Source organism: Diabrotica undecimpunctata, chromosome 6 (genome assembly GCF_040954645.1).
Source record: "Diabrotica undecimpunctata isolate CICGRU chromosome 6, icDiaUnde3, whole genome shotgun sequence".
NCBI classification, from domain to species: Eukaryota; Metazoa; Arthropoda; class Insecta; order Coleoptera; family Chrysomelidae; genus Diabrotica; species Diabrotica undecimpunctata.
In genome coordinates, this window is record NC_092808.1 from 134,507,588 (window position 1) to 134,528,097 (window position 20,510).

General features: G+C 31.8%; 1 protein-coding gene across 2 annotated transcripts in view; it reads left to right on the forward strand.

Moving 5' to 3' along the window:
* The first annotated feature begins 1,525 nt into the window (after window positions 1-1,525).
* The window catches only part of sprt (PDZ domain-containing protein sprite), a 306,461-nt gene continuing 287,476 nt past the window's right edge, over window positions 1,526-20,510 (forward strand). For both annotated transcript variants that reach the window (XM_072535452.1, XM_072535451.1), the window contains exon 1: window positions 1,526-1,858. The gene's annotated coding sequence lies outside the window, so the exon portion shown is untranslated. The remainder of the gene's footprint in view (window positions 1,859-20,510) is intronic.

Below are 20,510 nucleotides of genomic sequence, written 5' to 3' on the forward strand. Positions count from 1 at the left end.
GCTCTTTGAAACGTGGCAAAATCAGCTGTTTCACTAAAATTTCTGTTGTCCAATGTTGCCATCTGTTAAAATGCAAAATCCACTAAATTGGCGTTTTTTTATCTTTTTTATCATTTGGTGTACCATTTGGTCATTCACCCTCCAGTTTTTTTTTCACCCCCTTTTACGGTACTCTTTGCTTTTTACGGATCACAGACATGGCTCCTCTTCGTAAATCGAAATAAATTCTTCGAGACATTCTCGATGTCTATTTTTCATGTGACTCGTCATAACCAAGCTCGTATTGCACCATTCTAGCGGAAACAACAATATCATCTATCTACACGAATGGTCAAAACTCATCTGTTTCAAACTTGTACAAATCTTTCGCTCACAAGCTCAATTACACTTGCGCAAGTGTGACACAAGCACAAGCAAAAATTCCAAAATTTCCGCAGGTCTCATGTCGCTTGTACAGTTAACATACTTGTACAAGGAACACACGTTTCACTATACTTTTGCAATAAACTTGTGCATGTATAATGTTCAAGTATACATAAATGTGTATGGGAGCTTTTACATGTTCGTTTAATAAAAATGCTTAGTGTTACTTGTTATGTAACAGATTGTATTTTAAAACAAATAAAAAAATCTCCAAGTACTAAAAAAATTTTTCTTTATTAAACAAAAAGGATACAAATAGTAATATTTATAAGGAATACAAATTAGGTGGAGTAGACATCCAGTCTTCTTTTAAAAATCGTAAAATACAATTGTGTAAAATTTAACGGCAATGTGATTAACCTCAGCGAAAAATTCAGAAAAGTCCGTCAGTTCCCGGTCCAATTTAAAGTTTTTTTTTTCATTACATGACTCGACACGCATGTTGAACCTTTAAGCACGACACCAGTGTTGCCAGATCGTATTTTTATTATACTTTGAAGACTATCATTAGAATTATGAATATGTATTAATATTATATATGAATAGTATTAAAAAATTGACAGTTAATGAGTTTAACAAGCCAACGCGTCGTGAAATTTTAAAAACAATTTACATATTTTTATACCCAGAATTTGGTAACAGTTACAATAATTATTCAATAATATATATATTGTCCATACTGACAAAGAAAATAATAATTTGACAGTAATTTTAAATAAAATTTTGAAACGGCACTAGAAAACTTATACAAAAATGTTTAAAATAAAAAGAATAAACTCATAATTTATTATTTAAGTTAAAAATTGAGATTTCCAAAAAGTTGTTTAAAAATTTGAAAAAATTATAATATACTATATAATATACTATATAATAAAGTTAAATATTAAGCTGAATACAGGGATTTTATTGTTCATATTTTCAGTTAAATAAACATAAATATTTTATTAATATTTTTTAATTGTTTAATTTAATTTCTTAATGTATTAAATTTTAATAATACATTAAAATTAAAATTGAGAATTTTTTAATATAATTTTTCTCCAACTTCACCTTTAACCTCCACTCGCGAATTAAATGTATTTCAATGCATGCACGTAATTTTTCACGGTAGGTAGTAATCTACCTGAAAAGTTCATCGAACCGGCAACACCGGTATCGTTCTCAACAGGTATGGGATTAAAGTTTCAACCGGAGCTTGAAGTGGTTTTGATCAGAGTGCATAATAGTGGTGTACTAGTGTAGCTTTTGAGCTTTGTAAGTGCAGTTGAAAGGTGCGACCGGCGCGAACAAACTGAAATTTAGAAGTACGTTAAATTAGTTTGTAATATAATAAACTTGTCAGGTGGAAACAATTGAAGTTAAAACAGTGAGTTAGTTGTGTGGAATTGTGTGTATGTTTTTGTTTAAAATTGTTTTGATTCGAGAAATAGGAAAAGTAAGTGAATGTAATTTAGTTATAGATACTTTTCACTATTTTCCAAATTAAAAAAACCAAATTAGCATTGCAGAATTGACATTATGATTAAGGGATAGCAGGACTCATTACAAATTCAATTTCTTACAAGGGTTTACATAAAGTAGACATCAATTTAAAAAAGTGTTGTTGCTATTTTTGTAAATAATTAAAGCATGTTAAAGTAAATATATTAATAAGGGTTAAAAGGGTTTCAAATTAACTGTTATTTAATAATACATATACTTACAGCAAATCTAATATCCTACTGTAAGCTAGTTAATATTATGTTTATCATAATCCATGTGAGCTTTTATTATGGATTAAAACTCTTATTGTCATCTTGATTTGTCAACATTGTTTTGTTTACCTTGTACATATTAGCGTATGTTAAATAATCTTTTGTTTATTCACCTGACATTTCCTGAACAAATATTTACATTGTTTTTGTTTTGATTGATACTGCTACGTATGGAAACTACCTACAAATTAAAGGCCGATTTCCTTTTAAAAATTATCGTTTCGTAGCTGATTACCAACAATCGTAGGCATATATTGCTAATAATTATAATAATCTTAACTAGAAATTAATAAAATAGTACAGATAGAATTTAAGAAGCTTATTTTAGTTCTAGCCCAAATATGTACTTATTGGTTAATTTAATACTTTCAAAAGATGTACCTATGCATTTATTTGCATTGAATGTGGAACAAAATAAAAAAATAATGAGATTTGGCAATATGGGGGAAACTATGAGATAGCTATTACAGTTTTACACCACAGAAATGAGGAAATAAAAAGCCATTTTCGTAACATTCTTTGATACAGATATTTAACAACTGCTTTTGATTTTGGCTATAACAATATGTAGTAAACAAAATATGCAAAAGATTAAACGTCAAAAAATATATAAACAATGTAAGATCGTTGTTTGATTTTAAATATTAATGATGGGACCTTTAAATTATATGGCAAAGTGACACAATTTTTCTGAAAAAGCATAGAAAATCCTTTAAAATGAGTGTTTGTAAAGTTAGTTTTGTTGATTTGTTGCTGAATTATTGCAAAAATATCTTCAAAAGACTATTTTTTAAAAAGTATTATTAACTTTTCTAAAAATGCACAAAAACTTTTAATTTCACTTAATAATAGAAATAATATCACATTATATTCAGCTATACAAATTTCAAGAAATTTTACTTAACAGTTATTGCAAAATTTAAATTGTTTATTCCAGAAAGCCTTTATCTACAACATTATTATTATGCATTACCTATTAGGTCTACATGATTTCTGATAGCACAAAATTGAAGAGAAAGGCATATTTTATTAAATTAAATCATTTATTATTTAAAAAAATGTTAAATATTGTAAAATAGCTTTACAAAAGCACTGTGATTTTAAGCTTCTAAACATTTACAATAACTCAGACGCATCAACATAAAGAAAGTTACTTTGTTTTATTCGAAATGTTGGCATTTTACACGATATAAAAAAATACAATGTCATAGAAAACTGAATTTATAAATTCAACTTTATAAAAATCGCAATATGTATTCTATGTAAATTTTACTTTTTTCTTGTTATTATTAGTAGAAAAGATTATGAAATCTTGGATTTTGTGAGATTATAAATTGGGGTTGAGATTATAATTTAAAAACCGAGTGAATAAGTCAAGTGTTATAATTATTTTATTATCCAGATTTAGCCATACGGCTCACACTCCCTCTAAGAGGAAAATTCACTCATCCCAGATACCTACGGGATCAAAACGATTGAGCTCTGGTGGGACTCTTTCCGTGTTATCGAGCCCTAGGTGACTTGGTATGCTGGAGTATCTCCCAAAAATTTTCGTACACATCTGGACGTTGAGAGTAGTACAGCTTTCTGCATGGTCTTGTAGAGATGTTCATTCAGACCTAGCTTTTTTATGTTTTCTAGGAGGTTCTTTGGAATGACTCCAGTAGTAGAGAGAATAACAGGTATTGTCTGGGTACTTTCCATTCTCCACTGTCTTCGTATTTGAATTTCCAGATCCCTGTACTTGGCGATTTTATAGTTCTGTTTATCCCGTTTCTCATATCGGCATTTGTCATTTTAGACCTGAGGATCTTTGACGATATATTTCAGGTAATTTTTGGTTGGTATAACCTGATCCTGAATGGCCAGTAGTGAACCTTCTGTTTTAGAGAACATCTTTTCTGATGCCAGGCAATAGTTCGACGCTATATTGTCGACATGGTCTTGACTGACCTCATTGGGATGTCGCCCGTGCAGATGTTTACCCATCCAGGTGTGCATTTTTTCGTCCTTAGTAAGATGGTTTATGCGCATTTCTGGTTCCCTCGGTTTGATCGGTGTTGTATCATCTACTGCACAAATCGCTCGATGTACAGTAGATGTCTCAGTCTGCACCTGAAAATAAGTTCTTAAATTAGTAATTTGTTTTTCTAGTTGCTCGATTATATCCATGTCCTCGTGCTCCTAAATAACGCGGTAATATCGTTATTTCTACTGCACTTCGATTATGGCGTTTTCGTTCCTTTGTGAGGTGTGTTCGTACTTTTCGCTGAATATGTTCTATGTCCGTTTTTGTCCACTTACTTAACAATACCAAATGAGTAGCTAAGCGCGGAACATGCGTAGGTGTTTAGTGCCTTAAAAATTTTTACTGTTAAGGTATGAACGAAGTAGCTGTTTTACCCTTCGTATAAACTCATTAGTTATCTCAGTTTTCATTTGCTTGTGGTCAATCTTCCGCGCTTGCTTTATTCCGAGGTATTTATACATATCATTTTCACCCATGGCCTCGATGTTTTGGCCGTTTTGCATATCGAATCCGCCGGGTTGAACCTTTCCTTCGATTATATTTAAGACACGGCATTTTTCAAGACCGAAGTGCATACTAATATCATTAGAGAAATTTTTTTACTGTTTTTAGCATCTGATCCAGGTGGCTTCGAGTGGAAGCCAATAGTTTTAAATCATCCATATACAATAGATGATTAAGCTTTGCAACAACAGTAGTGTTATTTTTGATGCTAAAACCTGTGTCAGTTGAGTTCAGTATCTGGGATAGGGGGTTCATCGCTAGACAAAACCACAGTGGGCTCAACGAACTTTCATTTGAAATAGGCCCCGGTTGATTGCAATGTTTTCAGTTTCGATATTGTTTTCACCAGGTATTTTGAGGTGAATTTTTGTCTTCCAATTTGACATTATATGTTTTAAAAAGGTCACTATGTTATCATCAACTTTATAAATTTTTAATATATCTAAGCAATTCATGCGGCACTGAATCAAACGCTTTCTTGTAGTCGATGAAAGCAGTAAAGAGATTCCGTTTTTTGCTATATGCTTAGTTAGAAATGACAGATTCGATGATAAGTTGTTCTTTGCAGCCCATGGAACCCTTAGCGCATCCTTTCTGTTGAGGCTCTATGATATTGTTTTGAACACAATGTTGGTTGATACGCCGGGCTACACGGGTTGATACATTAGAGTTTCTGTTGTTACTGAGCATTAATTTCTCCAATTTAATTGTTCAATGGAACCAAATGTAGAAGCTGTAAGCTAGTCGAGCCCTATTCTAAAACTATATTTATTTCAATAAATGACATTGATGCAACTACTATTATCATAGCTATATTTCAGCAATGAGAAGGGCTACAGGACCCATCTTGGCGGCATATTTTATTGCTCTAAAGTTTTATGTCAAGAAACAATTTATTACTGCAACAGTTTGCGAAAAATAATGATTGCTGAACTTATCTTAGATATTGTAGTGTTAATTAAATTTTCTTTAATAATGTTTAACGTAAAGGTAGTTCAAACACTCCTGACCATGGAGCTGCGCGAAGGAGGAGTCAAATTCACGTAAAGGCAGAAAGGTTCTATTGTAAGTAGAATTATACAGTACATAGTACAATGCGTTTCGCATGGAAGTGGGGACTAAACCAAATTTCGTCTACTGCGCCGTGGTCAGGAGTGCTTGCACTATCTCTACTTGTTTATCTTTTACTGTAAATCTTAACCCCGTCAAAATAGTGCTGATACAGTTTATAGAAAATAATATTTCATTTGACCCTCCTTTTAGCGTGGTTGAAAATACACTGAGATCTGTCCAGATATTCCCGGAATTTCGGATTATAGCGGAATCTATCTACCGAGAATAAATCTGGCGAAAAACCTGGTTTTAGTATCTATATTCTTTGTATAGATTAGACAATATTTCTCTTAAGCTACAATATCCATATGATAATAGCAGCTACGAGATATAGTTCATGTTTTATTGCTAAATTTTTGCTAAGTTACAAGTACCAAGATTTCATTTAAATGTCTGTCTCGTACGCTTTGTATTCTACTTTACTGTTTTACCAGTTCATTTTCTCCTTGTGTTTGGATGTAATCAAACATTTGAAGCTTTAAATCCCGATTGATGTCTCCTTCGTTCTGTTCCAATGACATCCTTCAAATTGGTTAATTTTACTAATTAATGTATTTTTAGCATAAATATTTACCGCACTTTTATTTTAAAATACTATTACCAAATATAGAATTATACAAAATAAATAATTTGGCTAACAACTGAGTAATTTGAATAGCATTTAGTATTTATGCGTATAATTATAGGATTTGATGTAATTTTGCGGGTATTTAACCTTGTGGAGCGCATTCGACTATGATAGTGGCTTCTAAAATAAATATTCATTAGCATTCAGAAAAATTATAATTCTTTATAAACCGGTAAATGGCATTACCTTCATCAGGTTTTTATTACAACATTGTTTTTTTTTGTTTTGTTTTGGGAACTATGTTTATTTAGTCCAGGGAAATAAGCATTTTTCAGAACTTCTCAATCGCAATAGACAGGTATTTGACGAGTATTTGACGAGTTTTTCTGTATAATGTAATATATACCTATAATAAGATACGTTTTCTGCAGAAATTTCGGCATTGTCTTTTAATTATTAACAATAATTTTTGCTCATCACTAGAAATCTATCTATTGATACTTACATAAAAAGATTTTTCTGAGATAGAAAAAGCTTTTCAAAATGGCGTATTCTAAAATTTTTGCAATTAATTTGTTGGACCAAAAACAGCAAAATAAGGCAAAATTGTTAATTATTTATAACTTACACTTATACTTCTGTGATTAAAAGTTATAATATATAGTTGTAATAAATTAGTTGCAATAATATAAGACGTAAAATAACTAAGATGCTACGGGTACCATATGAAATCTGAAGACTTTTAGTTTTAGTATGCACCAAAAGAAATTAAAAAACAATTTTTATGACCAAAAATCATTTTGCAAAGTTGATTTAAAACATTATGTGACTGTAGTGGTAAAATATTGTCTGATACCTTTTAGAAAAGGAATTATAGGTATATATTGCCCTCATTGCCTGAATAATGGGCACCAAATTATTCACACTACCCTATGTTGGACACCCCTATATTGGGCATATATAAAATGTAATTTAAGGTAAAAATTATCTTATATTTTAACAATACCAAGCAAAATAAAGTATTAAAACAGAAGTATGTATAGCTTAATCGAAAAACAATGATTTATTTTTAACTACTTCTTCACTAATTTTTTTTTAAACGGTAAATCAAATGTCTATCTTTATTATTAATGTCAGGAGCAGAGATTACTCTAATAAATTGTTTAATATTAATTGAGGAAATGTTTTTCTCCACATTATTAAACAGTTTTTTGGTTTCGTCTACAGACCTTAAGCCTTGAACAAAAACATTTTCCAGGTTCAAGCCCTTATTGCTGTATTATGCACAAGTACTGATCAAGTACTGATTTACATTTGCCCCCTCTTACCCCCTAAAAACTGACCAATTACAAAGTCTTCTTTCTTAATTCAACTCTGGCTGACTAATTCACCATTTTCGTCCCCACTACTTTCTGAAGCAAACGATTACATTCCCTACTCTTCATACATGATTGATACAGAAGAAGAACTAGAGGGAGATGGAGGTACTACAACCTCTTGTTTTAATCTTAGCTTTTCTTGTGCTTCTTTCTTTTTTGGTTACTCGTACTACTTTTCTCCCATGCTTCTCATCCTCTAATCGCTATTTAGATTCATCCTTTTTTGTAAAATATGCAAGGTAACTACCACTGACAGTTTTTCTCTTTTTGCTCGTTTTCTTTTAAATTTCGGAAGTCTCACCAGGCCAAAGCAGACTTCTTTTGAATGGAGACGGTACTAACGGGTCTACTTTGGATCCACATGAGTGACCAATGAGTGAAGGAGTTGACAGAATTATATAGCATTTTCAAAGTATCTGGTTCCATAGAAGAGCCCGCTAATTGATCATTTTGAGCTGAGAATGGCATACAAAGAATAATCTCTTATTTCCCCTCGCCAGTCTCCTACATTTTTTGCAAATTCTTGCACTTTAGGTGGTCCTATTTTATTCTTAAGTATATTAAAAAATATATCATGAGGTCTACCAACACCTGCAGCTGTTGAACTGGATGCTGGACATTGTGTTGTGACACTTCTGGTATTTTAACTACGTTGGGTCCCATGGTACTAGACCGCATGCCTTAAAACCGTTTTGAATGGTTCTTGGTTCAAGTTTGACTAATATTTGATTTAAAATAGACGAGAAATTATGTTTTTCTTGTCCACCTTTATGTGCCATGCACCACTTAGCAACTTCGTGCCTTCATCTGAGCTTAAGGGAATGGAAAACAGCCACATCCATAGGTTGGAGTATATAAGTGGCATTTGATAAAAGTGATATCATTTCAATCTTATTGGCTGCACAAAAGGTAGCCAATGGCATCGAAATGTGAGAGGTGTGGCGATCCATGATAAATAAAACTGGGCGTTCGATATTGTTATTCGTCAACCAATGATGAAAAAAATTTTGCTATATATTCGTAGAATGTTTCATGCGTCATCCATCTGTTTTCTGACCTACCAATGGACCTACCATGGCATGGCTGAAACGATCAATTGTGTTAATGTTGTTTATATATACACAATCATCGGCGAAGCAAGTTCTCCAGCGGCGTTGACTGTAAGCCCCCTTTCAGACGAGGATACTGTATCCGAGATACGCGTATCCGAGATGCAGATATTACATAGACTCAAATGGAGCTTTTCACACGAGACGCGCGAGAGATACAGTATGCGAGATACCGAATTCAGTATCTCGGACTTTCCTGTCGCCGACGACTGAATGCGTATCCCAGATACAGAAGAAACATTACGTTAAATGAACGCTTTCAGACACGAATACTTTTGCACCACATTCCATAGACGCGCGATTTTCTGTCGAATAATTGTGAATGAGCAAGGAAAGAAAGACGGTGTTTTCTGAATATAGTTAAATAATGGAGCGTACTGTATTTGATAGTGACAAATTTATTTGTTTGGTACAATCAAATCCCTGTCTATGGGATACAGCATCGCCAGATTACTGCAATAGAAATAAAAAGCAGCAGTGCTGGGTCGAAAATTCTAAGCGACAATTTTGAGGCCATGACTGCAGTACAGCAAAATGAATATGGTAAGAAATAAACGTGTTTTTATTATAAATACATAGTAGAATATTTTAATATTTTGTTTCATACGTATACAGTTTAGTTTTAAAAGTTTGCTAATTGGAATTTTGATTATTTAACGAATATCAAACTACATTATTGTGAAAGGAATACGGTCATTTTTTATTTAGGGCGAGGTAAACAATTTACAAATTTTTAGATAAGTACACATATTTATTTTAAATTTAAGTCATAGACTTTAACTTTAAAAAGTCATAGAAAGCCGTTTTTTGATGAAATAATTCTACGCATAGTTGTGTCTTTTTTACTCAATTGAATTTCCAAAATTTTATGAAGTTCTTCAAACGACTTCACAGACATTCGAAAATAATTAAAAAACTTTGATGGATCTTGCAATAAATCTTGATACAGCAAACTATACGTTCCCTTGGTTTCTCTTAATTCTATAATAGGATGAACCCACAAATTACGTCGTCTTTTCAGTTTCTTTTTCTTTTTATTTAATATGTACTACAGCATAACACACTCTTCTACATCCATAATCCAAAAATATAACCGCACTGCACTGCTACTATTTTCATACTGACGAGCATGCCCGTGAATCCGATACAGCCGCCATCGAAAATTCTGTATCTCGCATACAGTATCTCGGATACAGTATCCTTGTCTGAAAGGGGGCTAAGGAGCACAGTTAAATTTAATTTTTCATCCCCACTCGGTGCCGTATATACAGATTTAGATACCTTTTCCGCCGGAACCTTTCAAGGCTTCGGATTGGGAAAAAGGCTCTCCACTCGTTACAGTTGAAAACTCTTTTCGAATATTCCAATGCTCCTTCACAAGACCAAGTCTCAAGCCATATTTGATAAGTAGTAAGATGAATTCTGAGCAAGTAATATAATAACGCTTTACTGGGTTGTGATTTGTCAAAACAGTGTATAATATATTTCTGAGATTTATTTTATTTATTACGTTATTTCATACCAATATTTATTGCGTGTAATAAGTGTTTTCGATACTACAATATGGACTTGAAAGCTGGACAATAAGGCAAGAACACATAAATAAGTTACAGTCCTTTGAAATGTGATGGTACAGGAGGATGCTTAGAATAGCATGGACACAGAAAAAAACTACCACGGAAGTATTGCGAGAAATGGGCAAAGAATGCGAAATAATAAACACAATAAAAATAAAAGAAAGTTACAATATCTGGGACACGTAATGAGGGAACAGCGATATGAACTGCTAAGGCTGATAATACAGGAAAAGATAAGAGGAGGAAGGAGAGTGTCATGGTTAAAGAATTTAAGGGACTGGTTTAAATGCAGTTCTATAGAACTCTTCAGAGCAGCAGTAGATAGAGTAAAGATAGTGATGATGATATCCAACCCCCGATCGGGAGATGGTACTTAAACAAGAAGAATACCAATATTAAGCTTCGTCATAGATGTGTCTTGTCAAAGCGTCTATCATCAGATCCTCTTTGGTCAATATCTCTTACTCTCTTCAAACTTACAACTCAGCGATTCTCTGTATTGGGTCATTATCATATTATCATTTTTGTCACTCCACTTACCTATTTAAATATTCTGATCTTCAAACATATTCTTTGTTCTTTTCTTTTTAGTCTCTAATAGTTCGTGCCATATCCCTTGCGGCAGTTTTGTACAATTTGCCTTTCAGTATCCTTCTTTTGTGATCTAAAATTAATAATAATAATGTAAGTACTAAATCTTAATGTAATCGTGCTTTCACACAAAATGCATCTCTTTCCTCATCTTTCCTAATACATTACATGCTAGTCTATCATACGTATTTCTCAGAATCTTTACGTATTCACCAAGAACCTTTTTTTATTGGATACTGCTGAACATAGCCTTGAGCTTTCTCAAGTTTAATGAATACCTATAAGTATTTGTTTATTTATTTCTGTTTTTTCATATTATGTTGTTATAAATCGATACTTTGTTGATATTAGTAATATCAAATCATAATCTGATTTAACTTAAATGTTGGATGTTCAAATAATCTTACCTTTCGCAAAGAGTTTCACAGATTTATATCTACGTATTTTTAAACGCAATTTAAACTGATATTATCAAATTGGTATCCCGTTGAGATCGATATTTTAGATAACAATTTTATTAAATATGTTTTTATGGGATTGTGCCACAATTATTGGTTGGGATTGTGATGAAAATCACATTTTTAATTAACTAATATTTGGCGTTTCGATTTCCACTCCGGAAATCGTTCTCAAAAAAGGATTTTGTACAAATTATGTAAAAATGTGCATAACCAAAGATTTTGTTATTGATTATACCATTTCAAAGTTGACATTTTTGATGTAGATCTTGTAGGCCAACAGCCCATACTGGCTACAACACATTTAGAGGATGGTGTTTTTACCCTAGAAATATCAAATTCTCACTGTTTTTATGTGTTCCATGTTATATGTTTGTATCTAAAACGCCACCCTCACAATGTGTTGTAGCCAACATTGGCTGCTGGCCTACAAGATCTAGACCAAGCAACTCAACTTTGAACTGACAACCAATAAAAAAATCTTTGGTGATACACATTTTTACATAATTTGTACAAAAAACCTTTTTTGAGAACGGTTTCTGGAGTGGAAATCGAAATGTCAAATATTATTTAATTAAAAATGTGGTTTTCATAACAATCATAACCAATAATTGTGGTCTAATCCCAAAAAACAATTTTATTGTCTTATTGTAAAAGAAAACAATAAATAGTAGTTTAATTTTTTTACCTGTTGATAAATACGTATACATAAAAAAGGCAACTCCATTAATTAATCTTTCAGATTTGGATGCATCAATTTATCGAGGTATACGAAGAATTAAGCGTTTATTCAACAGAATGCCACAGTTACGTGACTAACAGACTTTTTACGGTTATTATGTCTCTCGTTTCAGAAACTATTTACTAGTAGTGTTACACTGCCTTATTTTCCTTGTCTGTTTTTATCAACGGTTAAACAACGTTTATGCCTATTATTCGCCGTGTGATTTTTGTTATATCATTAACGGAGTAACCTTCGGTGACTTTAAAAACTCGCATTTGGTATATTTTTATTGGTATCACTGCAATAACTATTGAAGTTAATCTTATATAATTTTCGTATTCGGTTTACGTTTATACGTAATTCATTATTTGTAAATATTGTTATAGGATAGGATAAAGGACGTTTACTCTTACCTCTAAGTAAGTCGAGCTCACATTCCTTACTAAGATTTCACAGGTACTCCAGTCGTCATAGACGAAAATTCCACTGGACCTCTAAAAATCATATGAACAAGCTAAATTTTGCCGAGAATAAATATGAGATATGACAAATATATTACAACCTATTCTCAGACCTACCTAATGTACATAAAATTTCATAAAAATCGATTCAGCCGTTTCAGAGAAGTATGACAACTAAAAATTTCATCAAAAATCCTTTATAAAAGGTATATAATTTAAAAAACCCAATCGAGCTATATCACAAAAGGTTTTCGGAATCCATATTCCATCATCAGTGCACATAAAAAGTATATAACCACTTAATTAAAAAGAACGTGAGATTTAAATTTTGACCAAGGCTAATACAAAATGTGGTTAATACTTACTAGGTACACGTATTGAGCCACAAAATATGTGGATACAGTAAAACCTCCCTTAACCGAAACCTTTTTAACCGAAACCTCGTTTAACCGAAACGGCCGAGTTTCAATAATTTCGTCAATAAAAAGTAAATTTTTATCGCAAACCGTAAACAGTTCCATTAATTTCACCCACCGATTGATGCCTATGTGTTGGGAAATCAAAAAAACCAAGAGCTCTAAAAGATATTTCCGAAAAAGCACTTCCAGCTTTTTATAGAGGCCAAAAAAGCTCATGAATGTCGACCACTTTATTTTCAGAATGGTTCGAACATGAATTCGTCCCAAGTGTAAAATCCTTTTTAAAATCAAAAAACCTTCCCATCAAAGCATTGTTGCTTGTTGATAATGCGCCAACTCACCCTCAAAATCTACAAAATGGTCAGATTTTTGCCACCGAATGTCACGAGCTTAATTCAGCCGTTAGACCAGGGAGTAATAGAGACATTCAACAGATATCATAGAGGAACATCCTTAAGACATATGTTATTACAGAAGACAAATGAATCCCAAAGTGTTGATTCTCAATCTTTAACAATGAAACATGTTGTTTATTGGTGTGCTGAGTCGTGGGCCAAGATCAAATCTTCAAATGCTGGAACAACCTTTTTGATTGGATTTTGATTGACGATCCTGAAGAAGAAAATGATAAAGAAACGACAGAAAAAATTAAAACTTTAATAAAAAATTTTGCCGGGATGTGAAGAAATTAACCAAGAAGAGATACGTGAGTGGTTAGCAGCCGATGACTCAGAAAGTGAATTCATCGACCAGGACATCATTGATATGGTTCTTCATTCAGACAACCTGAGCGTATTAGATGACGAAGATAACAACCCAACAGACAACAGGCAGCACGAGACCGCCGACTCGCGCTGCCTTCAATGATTTTCAATGCCGTAGAGGTAAGAACTTTATACAGTAGGCCTAATTAGTTAGGGACACGATTAGGTTCTTAATTTTTGTTGTCTTTGCATAAAGTTTTGTCCTTTTCAGATTGCTTTATGTTTCGTCGAACAATCGAATGAGGCAAACTCATGACGTTCTGCAAATGACCGATGAAGAGATATAGCTGCAAAACATCGTTGTCAAACAAAAACGCAAAAGAAAATAGAAGATTTCTTTAAAAAAGCATGTTAAACTTGTTCATTTTCCTTAATTTTATTACTTTATTCTGTATTTACTTATTAGAAAACATTACGAAATCAGCTCATAGTATTTTTTTAATACTTATACTTTGACCAAGAATACTATAAAAAACAATTTTATTTTTAACCGAAATTCTTGTTATCCGAAACGGCCTCCCCCCAATTATTTCGGTTAACGGAGGTTTTACTATATAACCAAACCCTGAGGGAGATGTGTTCCCATCTCCCTCAGGGTTTGGTTTCGGATCTCTGGAGACCCCAGCCTTCTGTAGTTTTATCTTTTAAAAACATCATAAATATATTCCTTTTTTACTTAAATTTAACAGAGCCACCCACAACCATTTCATTTTTACAGTTCTTGTAAAGATATACCAATAGTCTATTAAGATCATGAACTTATAACGTATCTTTTTATATTTCTCATGTACCTAGTGTTGCTTCATAACAGATAGGGTCTTTTCTTCTTAAGTTATAAGTTGAGTACTATACGATCATCGTATTACAAAAACCACGTCCCAACCATCAATTCTTGTTCATCTCATATATTTGTGAACACACACAAAACAACAAACCAACTTCTTCCGTGAACACCTAATCAGTTATTTACGTTCATGAACTTGTAACTTAAAAAGTTTTACATTTACCAGGTACCAAATGTTGCTTTTTAACATACAGGGCCTTCTATGCTTAAGTTATAAGTTAAATATTACATGAACATTAGATTACATAAGCTTTTATTTTATTTACTCTACACCATCTCCAAATATAAAATATATCAATTCCTATTTCACCCATCAACAATAAATTTTCAAGAATCCAGCTTCCCACACATGTCTATTTTCCATTTTCCAGGTACCAAATGTTGAGAAAACATAAGGGGTCTTATATTAAAATCTCTAATTCACACTACTTTAAGACCTATGTATAGTTGGTTGCCTAACAATACCCACACACTTTTCTCACCACATACTTACATTAATTAATAAAACAATTTCCACCATGTTCTTAAAAATAAATTCAGGACAAATTAACAACTTAAAACAACAACATTGATGGTTGCTACTGTTACATTAATTTAACTTTTTCAATTTTTAAATAGCGTTGGCTTCTGTCTTCTTACATAAAGTTACACTGACTGCTTTGTTCGGACTTCCGTCCTAACTTGTCAAGATTGTCAAGCGTCTAACTGAATGTTTGCGATTTTGAGATCGTATTTTAATGTTAAATGACTTACCGCTTCGGCATGGTCAGCTACAAAATTATCAGGTATTTCAGTAGTTGCGTCAAGGAACTTGATACTTCCATCACTTATCACTTGATTATAATATGTCTAAAGGCACTTTCTTCTCAATTATTATCCTAATTAAATCACTTTTATTTAATTTATTCAATTCTTTCTTGACTTCTTCAATTGCTGCCATGTTGCCGAAACTCGATGCCGAAATACGTGCAGTATGTGGAATAAATCGTTTTCGCGCTCGGATAACTTGTCCCGACATATGAAAACATGTAAATACAGAAATGTGAATGGTCATAATGAGCATAATGAGGATTATTATATTCCCAAAAAAAGATTAAGACCGCTTAATTTGGAAATGATAAATGCTACTGTTTCAAAATTGACACATGCGTTTAAAACCAGAATTGCATTTTATCGTTTTAATAGTGATAAAAAACTGGATTATCATAGATTTTTAAAAGATGTTAAACCAAAAGTTTTGAGCATCTTGAGTGAATATTTACATCAGCACAATACGATTAAAGTAAGTTTTTAAATATTTGCTAGGTATTTATCTAAAACTTGACACCAATCTACCAGATATCAAGTCCATGAACACATGCAATAAAATTATATCTATCAGCATTGAACTGGATGAAGCATTTGCTGATTTGATTTTAAGGAAGCACTGATGACACAAGCCTCAGAATTTCAAGAGAAAGATGAATTTTGTGTGAATTTTTTAGAGAAATGAATAGATATTCTTTATTTCTTTAGTAAAATGTGTTTAAATAACGTATGTTTACATGTTTGGCAATTTTTTTATGATCGTGTATAGCTAATATTTCATGGAACCTCTTCTTTTTTATCAAATTTATTATATATTTGATATTTTAATAACAATATTCCGAAATTGTGGTTAGTGTAATTATTTATAAAATATCTTCATATTACCCTTAAATTTATTTTAATTAAAACGGAAGCTTACTTCGACTTCCTTAATATAACGTGTAATAATTTATAAAGGGTATTGAGATCGATCAACCATACATTTTCTCCTTTCTCTGCATTTTTTAAATACCATTACTATCTAATAATGATTATATTTAATTAAATTTATATTACGTTCATTTCGGTTATAATATTATAATTACTTATTTAGAAAATCAAAAATAACAACTAATTTTCCAGTTTTATATCAATAACAATTTCTTTGTTTGTATTTATAGTCCAAGGAAATAAGATTTTTCTCGTGACACTGACCTCGCCAGACAAATGGCAGTTCTAGTGAGTAGTATAATAGGCCTCTATAACAAGAACCTATATGTTTCCTGCAGTCGATTTTTTGGAGTTATATATTTGGACTAAAAAATACTATAGCCTAAGGATTTCACCTATACGAAACATATTTACTTTTTCCCTGTTCGAAGGGGGGACTACTTTGTCCACAGTTTAAGTTCCCACTCTTTTTGAGCAGGAAAAAAGTATGTTTCCTATAGGTGAAATCCTATAACATCGGCCTCGTGTTATTAGTTTAATAAATGTAACCATGATTGTCATCTAATGTAATGGTTTTAAACCTAGTTCAGCAGCTAGTTTTAACTACTTTTAAAATTTTTCACTGATGCTGATCCGATCGAAAAACTATTTGACTGATCGATTCTAAATTTTGATATTTCAGGCACCACAAGTCTCAATATGCCGTTTAATATCAAGGTTTTAGGTTTATGTTTTTAAACCGACTAATTTTGCAACTTTCTAAACAACAAATATGGATAGAAACATTTTACAGAACGCCATTTTGAAGAATTTATATGACTTAAAAGATTCTTACTCTTAAATTTGTGTCAAATGCTTTACTTTTTGCTTATAGATAATCAAAAATTTTATCGATTTTTTACCTTAATATGTTAATAACTAATGAACTCCAAAAAATCGAGTACAGAAAACAGTAGGTTCTTGTTATAAAGGTCCATACTACTCAAAACAACTGTCGTCTGCCTGGCGAGGTCAGAGTGACAGAGTACTTTTTTGCTTATTTTCCTGAACGCATAAGTTTGAATACTTTTGTATAATACTTTTACTATGCTTACGGCATTTAATTTCAAATTAAAAAAGTATTTTTCTTATAATTCGCGTTTCTCAGAAGCATTTATCCAAAGGTTTTCTAATGTATGATAATTTGTAAGACGTAATTACTGATAACTATATATACTTATAGACATAAGTATATATAGTTGACATTAATAATAAATTTAACACGTATAGTAGTTATATTTATTATCTTTGGTCATTTCAAATTTCTTTTTTCCTAGAATTTTAGATCTGTTGAACTAAACATAGAAGTAAAGTATTCATAAGAGATTTTTCAGGTAGCAATTTATTCTCATAAGAATAATTAACGTTGTCACTCATAATTTTCCATTTTCTTTTGAACAATATTTTAAAATTTTATGGTAGGCAATTATGAGTAAAAATTAAACATCCCTGTAAAATAAATTCATAAAAAATGTTTAACTTTTATTGTATTCATGAGTATTAAAGTATCTTCAAACAGGAAAATAAAACAAAACCATAATCGTAAATAATAAAACTATAATGATATTCTTTTGTTGGTCGCCACCATTTTCTTATATTTCATCTACAACTAAATTAGATTTTTTCAAATTACAAAATTTAAATTACAATTTTTTGGCAAATTTTCCATAAGAATAAGTATATTGAAACGAAGCTTGTTGTACTTTTTCTCTATAGTAAAATTCTTAGGCGAGCGTCACGGAAATAGCGCCACGACAAAGCGTCACGATTCGAACGAAATTGCTTTATATTATATATACAGATTGAACGAATTTAAAACGGAACATACAATTTAATATATGTCTGTTTGAACTGCATTTGAAATAGTGGACCAATATAAAACTTGGACAAAAATAAATCCATACCCGGTGATAGACATTGTATAAAATATCGTTCAACTATCTGTCTCCTTTAAAGGAAAGAGGAGCTTGCCTAATAGTCGGAGAGATAGAGCCGAAATTTTGAACTGATCAGTAATAAGACATTTCTCTATTGGAATATATTCATTGTAACTGGGTTAAGACTTTGCCTTACAGGCGGACGCCCCTCGTGGTACAGGGGGTGGCTATTACAGGGATGAAGTTATCATTTTTTTCGGAAAAATTAACGATCGATAATATGGCTGAAAATTTGCCCAGAGTAAGATCTTGGTATAACTAGACGAAATCTCAAAGGGCGGACGCGAGAGTGGATACATAAGGGGTGGCGGACAGGGGTGAAATTGCAATTTTTTGGGGAAAAATTAACGATAAGTAATATGTCCGCCATTTTCATGGCTCATTATTTAGCCCCTAAAAACTCTAAATCGAAAAGAGCGGACAGCTGGGTTGTTACAGGGAGCCATAAAACGGGATCAAATGTACCACTTGCCTGCGCATTTTAGGTCTCGGTAACAATTTTCAAACTGATTTTATTATGATATTTTTATACCGATTGATTTGAAAATTTGTATGCTCACTTCTGTTACTATTCTGAAAAGCGTCAAGTAGAGTTTTCCTCAAAATTTTCCAAAAAAATTTCCGTAAATGAACATTTTCGTAATTTTTTGAGGTAAAATCTAATTTGTAGAATCCTTTCGATTTTCTGTCAGTTATACCATGATTTTTTTCCAAAAATTTTCAAACGATTTTTGCGATAAGAAAAAAAAATTAGAAAAACTTTTCTGAAACATTTGATAAAACTCTACGTCATCGTCTGAATCTTTTATAGAATATTTTGTAGTTTTAAAATGATATTATGATAATGTTTTTTTTTTCAAACTAAAGTCATATTTACTTTACAAATCACATTTTTTTCTTAAATATACCTCTGGGCAAATTTTCAGCCATATTATCGATCGTTAATTTTTCCGAGAAAAATGACAACTTCATCCCTGTATAGCCACCCCCTGTACCACGAGGGGCGTCCGCCTGTAAGGCAAAGTCTTAACCCAGTTACAATGAATATATTCCAATAGAGAAATGTCATATTACTGATCAGTTCAAAATTTCGGCTCTATCTCTTGGACTATAAGGAAGCGATAAGTGGTTTGACAGCATAATAACTGCTTGTGTAGTCTAGTTTTTTCAGTGATTCTAGGCAACCTATTTGGGTGAAGTTTTGACTTGTTCTTGAACGAATTCAGAATCCAGCAGCCCGCTGAAGTATTGGATTTTTATAATATAATTATTTGACAACCTTTTGTTGGCCAACCACCTAGAGCGGAGTTGAGCCGAAATACATTGATTTCGTATGTTCCGTTTTAAATTCGTTCAATCTGTATATATATATATATATATATATATATATATATAAATATATATAATTCTCGTGTCACAGTGATTTTTATAAAATTTAACCCTTTCTTTCAGTAAAGATGGTTCACCCCTAATATACTTTTTAATTTTTTTAACAAAATATTTATTTTTATGTTTTTATGATATGGCAACAAAACATACCTACCGCCCTTAATTTCCACCCCTGAATTACTAATCCTTTTTTTTTAGCTATATTAGTGTCATACTCTACCGAAATGGCTTGACTGAGTTTTATGAAATTTTATACTTGTATTTGGTAGGTCCAAGAATAGGTCCTAATCTATTTTTCATACCCCTTAGGGGTTTGGCTGGTTCACTCCGAATAAATTTTGTATTCATTTTTTAAACAAAATTTTTTATTTTATGTTTTTATGATGTGACATTGAAAAATATATACAGCCCTTAATTTTCACCCTATAATTACTAACCCCTTTTTCTCCGTAAATTATTTATAAATTTTAATTTAAAAAACGGGAATATAAAAATATTCTTGATATAAAAAAATGATATAAATATTGTTTATGTAAAATATATGGGAAAAAACTTATTGACAAAAAATCAAATTGTGACCATAAATTATTTTTTAAAAAAACGCAAGGTAAAAATAGGAGTACTTTTTCATCTATTCGTCGTCTAGTAACCCCCACCTATGTCTTAAAAGCTTTAGATAGCAGTTTCACTT